This window comes from Lontra canadensis, unplaced genomic scaffold, assembly GCF_010015895.1.
Source record: "Lontra canadensis isolate GAN:19392208 unplaced genomic scaffold, GSC_riverotter_1.0 scaffold1, whole genome shotgun sequence".
Taxonomy (NCBI): Eukaryota; Metazoa; Chordata; class Mammalia; order Carnivora; family Mustelidae; genus Lontra; species Lontra canadensis.
In genome coordinates this window covers 66,454,327-66,462,265 of record NW_022630995.1, presented here as the reverse complement: position 1 = coordinate 66,462,265, position 7,939 = coordinate 66,454,327, and positions in this window count along the sequence as shown.

Below are 7,939 nucleotides of genomic sequence, written 5' to 3'. Positions count from 1 at the left end.
CCTGCTTCTCCCTCTCCCACTCCCCCTGCTTCTCCCTCTCCCACTCCCCCTGCTTGTGCTCCCTTCCCTCTCTCCCTGTGTCTCTGTCAAATAAATAAGTAAAATATGAAAGGAAGAAAGAAAGAAAGAAAAAGAAAGAAAGAAAGGAAGGAACCTCAGTCTCCAGTGAAGACTAAGTAGTCACCAGTCGTGAACCGTCACACCAGAACTCTTCAGACAGCAGATTTATGAATCAGTTAAGCAGAAAGCATGTTTACCAACAGACCCAAATATTTTTAGTTTATTTGCAATAAGAACTCAAAAGCCCAAAACTACGTTTAGTAATCAATGATTTAGTACTTAAAAAAAGATTTTATTTATTTATTTGATAGAGATCACAAGTAGGCAGAGAGGCATGCAGAGAGAGAGAGGCAGGGAAGAAGACTCCCTGCTGAGCAGAGAGCCCGATGCAGGGCTTGATCCCAGGACCCTGGGATCATGACCTGAGCCGAAGGCAGAGGCTTTAATCCACTGAGCCACCCAGGCGCCCCAATGATTTAGTACTTTATCCTATTTGGAAAAGAATTTGCCATCCAATGAATTTAATCCCATTTATCATGTAAGCAAAACTTTTAAAAGTTTCAGGTTACCAAAGACTCTGAAAGCTATTCATTACCCATGAAAACTTGGAGACAGATGAGATTAATAATTTTAAGTCATCTTTTTGCTAACAAACTGCAACAGAGATAACACAGAGTTTATTTGACCTTCAGCAAACCTCCATAGAATAAAAGTTCCATGTTTAGTGCTGATAACTTGAAAGACGGGTCTATCTTAATTAAACCAATAAGTGAACTTAGTTTATTTTTTAAAAATATTTTGTTTACTTATTTGACAGAGTGAGAGAGAGCAAGAGAGCAAGAGCACACAAGTAGGCAGGGAGGCAGGCAGAGAGAGAGGGGGAAGCAGGCTGTCCACTGAGTGGAGAGCTCGATGCGGTACTCGATCCCAGGACCCTGAGACCATGACCTGAGCGGAAGGCAGAGGCTCAAACCACTGAGCCACCGAGGTGCCCTTTATTTTTATTTTTTTAAAAGATTTTATTTATTTATTTGACAAACAGAGATCTCAAGTAGGCGGAAAGGCAGGCAGAGAGAGAGAGGAGGAAGGAGGCCTCCCACCAAGCAGAGAGCCTGATGTGGGGCTCGATCCCAGGACCCTGGGACCATAACCTGAACCAAAGGCAGAGGCTTTAACCCACTGAGCCACCCAGATACCCCTATTTTTTTAAAAAAGATTTTATGCATTTATTTGACAGAGAGGGACACAGCGAGAGAGCGAATATAAGCAGGGCGAAGGGGGCAGAGTGAGAGGGAGAAGCAGACTCTCTACTGAGCAGAGATGTGGGGCTCAATCCCAGGATCCTGGGATCATGACCTGAGCTGAAGGCAGATGCCCGGTGACTGAACCACCAAGGTGACCCTGAACTTAGTTTGAATACTGAATTGTGTTCCACCGGATCCTCCCCATTGTTAATTTTTACCTGGATCCCTGGTGGGGAAATCTGAAGTTGGCGGTGTTAGGTCCTGGGGGTGCTCTTCACTCCTTGATGGTGAGGGAAGAAGGAGCCATGGTGCTTGGGGCACCAAGGATGGTCTACCAGTTTTGCAGGCCACACCCAGGGTCCAAAGTAGTGCAAAACAGGAGGAGGGGGAGGGGAAAACAGAAGAGGGGAAGTGCTGCCAGAAGGCAGAAAAAGGGTTCCCGGTTCTAGAGCTCATCAGCTCCAATGAAGGAGCAGACACCATGTTCTCCTGCCAACAAGGGGGGATAGGCCATCCATGTTGGGCCAGAAAAGACAGGGAATTTCCCCAAAACAAAGGGAGTTTCGGCAGCTGCTTGGGAATATTCCTTGAAGTCCCTGTCCTGAGGAGGACTAACCACAGTTGGTTCCAGTTATAGCCATTAACCTGGGAAATGATTGAGGGAGAAGCCCCCACATCTGTTAGAAGGAGGGGCAGTGAGAGAGAGAGAGAGAGAGAGAGAATCCCCTTCATCCGGGATGTCTTCTTTCCTCCACAAACCTGGGTTTATTCAGAGGAGGCCTATTTAGCCAGTTTTCACTCTGTATGTCAGGAGATACATAGAGCGCTCTCAGATAAGTAAATAAAATCTTAAAAAAAAAAAAGTGACCTGAAGCACCCCTTGAACAAAATCACTAGGACCACCACCTCCAATAAAGGCCCATGTGGGAGGGATGCTAGCATCCCTCCGCTTCCCCACTGTTTCCTAGGCTACAGATGGGAGCCTGGTGTGTGGACCGCAAGTCCACGCCTTGAAGATCGTGTCTTCTTTTACTTTGCCTTGAAGGTCATGCCTTACCTTGCCTTAAAGAACCCGCCATTTTTAACCCATGGAGAACACTGGGGAACTTTTACAAGGGGAAATTACCCATTTTTGTAATTCAACTAGTAAGTAGAGGACATTGACTGAAAACAGTAAAGATAGAAATCCACCATGGTCTAAGCACTGTTTCAACACAGGTAGTTCCTTACCGCCAAACTCCCTAGGAAGCTGTCCCCAGTTGGGCTTTAATGCCATCAGATAGTGGTTTTGGTGGCTCCCAGTGGAGGTCCTGCAGCCAGAAGTAGCTAGACCAGGGATGTGGAGGGAAACACATTAGATCAATGAGAGGAAAACCTCACATGGGGGTCTAGATAGGCAGCCATCCGTGGTGACCTTGGTGGCTGTCCTGTGCCCAAGACAGACAACTTCCTATAAGGACAGGAACAAAGAGTGGGCATCAAGTTTCTGGGTCTTATTACCATCCTGGCCAGGGTACCAACTTCCAGCCAAAAGGCAGACTTTCTCCTCCCCATAGACCAGCTATGGGCTAGAGGACCGTAGCCTGAGCAATCAACAGGAAAGTGTTCCAGTTAAGACTGTGGTCCTTGGAGAGCCCCTGGAATGAGCACAAAGGAAGAGGAGAGAAAGTAATCACCAAGTTTGCACCGTGGCTCGGAGTCCAGATGAGACTTTGGTTCCAAAGCCCCACGTTTGGACTCCATATGATGCAGGAAAGAACGTTAGGGTTCGAAGCTGATGACCAAGAAGGTGTTCTTGAGCCATCTTTGGTGCAAAAAGATGATTTTCTGAAAGCACAGGGACAGGACCCGAGGGCAGGAAGAGCTGCACTGGGGTCAGGAGGCCCATTATACACTTTCAAGTCGGGAGGGGGTCAGGGAGAGCGTAAGTCTCTAAGGAATTTGGAAGCAAGGTTTCCAGGACCTTGAGGGGGCCAGCTGCTGTTGAGAAAAGGTCACTTATCACCATCTAATAAAACCTTAGTCATGAGACCCTTCAGAGGCATATCGGTGGGCCATAACCTTGGAGATAATTGCCAGCACGTATCTTAGGAAACAGAGATAAAGGAATTTTCCAAAGGAATTTTTATGTTAAGTCAGATTTACAGGATCCTGGGGATCAGGCTAAGATTGCCTTTTGCCCTCAGCAGAGTATCAATATCAAGGTGGCCCAGCTCCTAGAGGAAGATCACTCTGCCTATTGCACGGACTTGCCAATAGGCTGTAGATAGTAAGAAATTCAGTAATTTCTCTTCTGCCTCTGTTTCCCATATCACACTGTACCACACCATCTTGATAACTAAAGTTTGTGATTAATCTTGAAATCAGGTAGTGTTTGTTCTCCGACTTTGTTCTTTTGCAAAGTTATTTTGGCTTTTTCACATTCCTTTGCATCTTCATATATATTTTGCAATCGTTTTTCAATTTCTAGAAGACAAATGTGTGAGTACAGACTTGTTCACACGGTTTCACTAGCAACTTTTTAAATGTTCATGTAATGATAACCCACCTGTATTTCGTTATTAGTAATTTGTGGCCTCTCTTTATCTTTTTTAAAGAAATGAGGTATAATAGACACCTATTAGTTCCAAGTATCCAACGTAATGCTTTGATACTTATGTCATTCTCTTTTTCTTAGTTAACCTGGCTAGAGGCTTATCAATTCTACTGATCTTTTCAAAGAATCAGTTTTTGGTTTCATTGATTCTATTGATTTCCTTTTTTCAATTTCACTCATTTTTGCTCTAATTTTTATCGTTTCTTTTCTTGTGCTTACTTTGGATTTAATTTGCTTTCCTTTCTCTAGTTTTCTAAGGTGGAACCTTGGATTATTGGTTATAGATCTTATTTTTTTTACAGATTTTATTTATTTATTAGAGAGAGAGAGAGAGAGAGAATGAGCAGGGGAGGGGGCAGAGGGAGAGGGAGAAGCAGACCTCCCCATTGAGCAGGGAGCACCAAGGTAGGGCTTGATCCTAGGACCCCGAGATTATGACCTGAGCCGAAGGTAGACACTTAACCGACTGAGCCACCCAAGTGGTCCTCTTATTTTCTAATATATGCATTAAATGCTATAAATTTCCCTCTAAGCATTGCTTTCACTGCATCCTATGAATTTTGATAAGTTGTGTTTCATTTTCATTTAGTTCAAAATATTTTAAAATCTCTCTTGCAATTTCTTCAACTCACATTATTTAGAAGTACGCAGTTTAATTTCCAAGAATTTGGGGGATTTTCCAGCTTTCTTTTTGTTATGACTCCTAATTTAATTCCATTTTGGTCTGAGAGCAGATGTTGTACAATTTCTTTCTTTTTTTCTGTTGTACAGTTTCTATACTTTTAAATTTGTTAAGGAGAGCAGTGTGGCCCGTAATGTGGTCTGTCTTGGCAAGTGTTCCATGTGAGTTTGCAAAGGATGTGTGTTCTGCTATTGTTGGCTGATGTGGCTTCTAGTCCAACATATCTGGTTGATGATGGTCTCAACAGGGCGCTTCCTGATTCTCTGCCTGCTGGGTCTGCCCACTTCCAACAGGGGTGGGGGGGATATTGAAGTCTCCTAGCGGATTCATCTGTTCTCCATTGTTCCTGCCTTGAGATCTATTTTCTCTGATATCAACATAGTGATACCAGTCTTATTTTTAATCAACAATTTCATAATATGCCTTTTATCCAGTCTTTTATTTTCAGCTGTTCTATTTGTCCTTATGATGTACTTGTATTTCATACAAACAGCCTATAATTGTGTTGGGTTGGCTTTTTTTATTCGGGGTGGCATTCTTCATTGACTAGAATATTTTGTCCATTATCATTGGATAAAAATCACTGATATGTTTGTTCTCTCCTTTTGAGCCTTCTTTTGGACTGATGATTCCTTATCATTCATTTTATCAACACACACATTTGCTTAAAAGTTACTCACTCTGCTTTTTTTAGTAGACTCACAATGGGTCTGCTTAGCTTACTATCGTCTAAAACAAACGGTCCCAACTTCTCATGCCTAGCTGGTCTACCCCTTCAAACATCTGAAGAACTGCACAGAACACGAAACACAGCTTTCTGGGCAATAGGAACCCCGCGGGGGCAGAACGGGGTCCTGGGAAGAGGAAAACAACAAGGAAAGCCCTGCGAGGTCCCGTGCTGCTCCCGGCGGAGTTTTCCAGGCGTCCAGAGGGGGACAAGGAGCCCAGATAAAGCTAGGCAGTACCCTGACTGGAAGGGACAGAGCTCAGAATTTGGGGTACCCAAGGGCACTCGCAGTTTTAGGGCAGAGTGCCGGAGAGAATTGGCCACAGAGAGAAGAGCTCTGGGGTTCTGCAGGGTGCTCCCCGCAAGTGCTCGGCGAGCGCCAATCAGAGCGCGCGTGCGCAGTAGCCACAACAGCTCCGGAAAGGACCCCGGCGATAGGTAAGCGTGAGCATCCCTCCGAGTTGGTCTAGGGCCAGAAATGGGTCGTGGCGCCACCAGCCATGCGCCTTGAGGAGAATCTCCTGAAAACTACTGCCTCAGTGGCAGATTAAATTGGCCTAAAGCTTGTTCTGAGCCCACCTAACAAAATGCAAAAGGAAGACCCAAAAGGGTCTAATCGTGTCCTAATAACTTCACTACATTCCAGAGGAAGCTCAAACGTATAATGAGAGGACTAGAAAATCCCCATGACCCAACATTGTGAAATTTACACTATCTGGCGTCCACTAAGGCTTTCCATAATGCAAAGAAGCAGGACAATACGACTCATAATGATCAGGAAAACATAGATGTTCAGAGCTGAACCAGAAATGACACAGATGATAGAATCAGTAGACAAGGGCATTAAAGTCATAACTGTATTCCGAATGTTTCGGAAGCTACAAGGAAGATTAAAAATGTTGAGTAGATGGGGCGCCTGGGTGGTTCAGTGGGTTAAAGCCTCTGCCTTCCGCTGGGGTCATGATCCCAGGGTCCTGGGATTGAGCCCCGCATTGGGCTCTCTGCTCCATGGGGAGCCTGCTTCCTCCTCTCTCTCTCTCTGCCTGCCTCTCTGCCTACTTGTGATCACTGTCTGTCAAATAAATAAATAGAATCTTTAAAAAAAATGTTGAGTAGATGTGTAAAATTGTTGAATCACTGTAGTGGACCCCTGAAACCAATATCACACTGTACATTAATTAAGCTGGAATTGAAAAAAATGTTAAGTAGAGATGAAAGAAAAAAAAAAAACAAATGAAAGCACACGTCCATATAAAGACTTACAGGTGATATTCAGAGCAGCTTTATTTGCAATAGCCAAATACTGGAAATTGCCAGAATGTCCACCAACAGGTGAATGCAGAAACAAACTGTGGTTTTCCCATACAATGGAACATTAGTCACTAGTAAAAAGGAATGAAGTATTGATTGATGCACCCAACAATGTAGATAAAACTCAATATAATTATACTAACTCAAAGAAGACAGGCAAGAAAAATAGAAGATACGAGGCCACTTACATAACACTGTAGAAAATGCAAATTAATCTATAGCAACAGAAAGCAGATGGGTTGCTGGTTGTCTTGTGGAGAGCTGCCAGGTGAGGAGCCAGTGGGGCTGATGAGTGTGTTCATGACCTTGATGGTGGTGATGATGTCATAGGTGTATACATATGCCCAAACTGATCAAACTGTCATTGTATGTCAGTCACTCCCGAATGACCTGAATGATAAACTCAATTCCTTCACCCTTCTACAAAGACAGGTCTTTGGGGGTATTTTATCTAGAACAGTTAACTCCATTTACCCTTTCCTGATGTGTGTGTTGTCAGATATCTGTGAGGTCTATCTTTTTGTTGTGGTTTAACATAGTCCTATTTTCTTTATCTTTCCCACCAGATGTCCCTCTTGCCTTGCTCCTCGATTACCTGCAGCTCTTCATCTAGGATCTCTTTATCTCAGCCAAACCACATCCTTTGGAGTTTCCTTCCTGAAGATCTTTGGTCTGTGTCTGAACATGTCTTTATTTTGCTTCATTTTTTCTTTAAGAATATAAGTAAACTTTTTTTTAGTGAATACATACAGAAATGTGCACAAGTCATAAATGTGCAGTTGAACTTGCAAAATAAATGCATTGTATCTCCAACATCTGAATCAAGGACTAGAGTATTACCCACTTGTGGGAATCATGCAATTGCCCCCCACCCCCGTAACCCTTGTAACATGCTTCGGAATTCTGTTTGCTACTATTTCGTTGAGGATTTTTACATCTGTGTTCATCAAAGATGTTGGTCTATAGTTTTCTTTTCCTACAGTGTCTCTGTCCGACTTTGATATCAGGGTAAGTCTGGCCCCATAGAATGAGCTGGGAAGTTTCCCCTTCAGTTTTTTGGAAAAGCTGGGGAAGGATTGGTGTTAATTCCTCTTTAAGTGGTAGAATTCACCTATGAAGCTGTCAAATCCTGGGCTTTGCTCTGTTGGGGATTTCTGATTACTGGTTCAGTCTCCTTACCAGTCATAGGTCTGTTCAGACTTTCTGTGTCTCTGTGATGCAATCTTGGTAGGTTCTGCATTTCCAGGAATTTGCCCACTTATCTAAGTTTTCCTGTTTGCTGGTGTACGGTTCACAACATTCTCTGACAATTCTTTTTA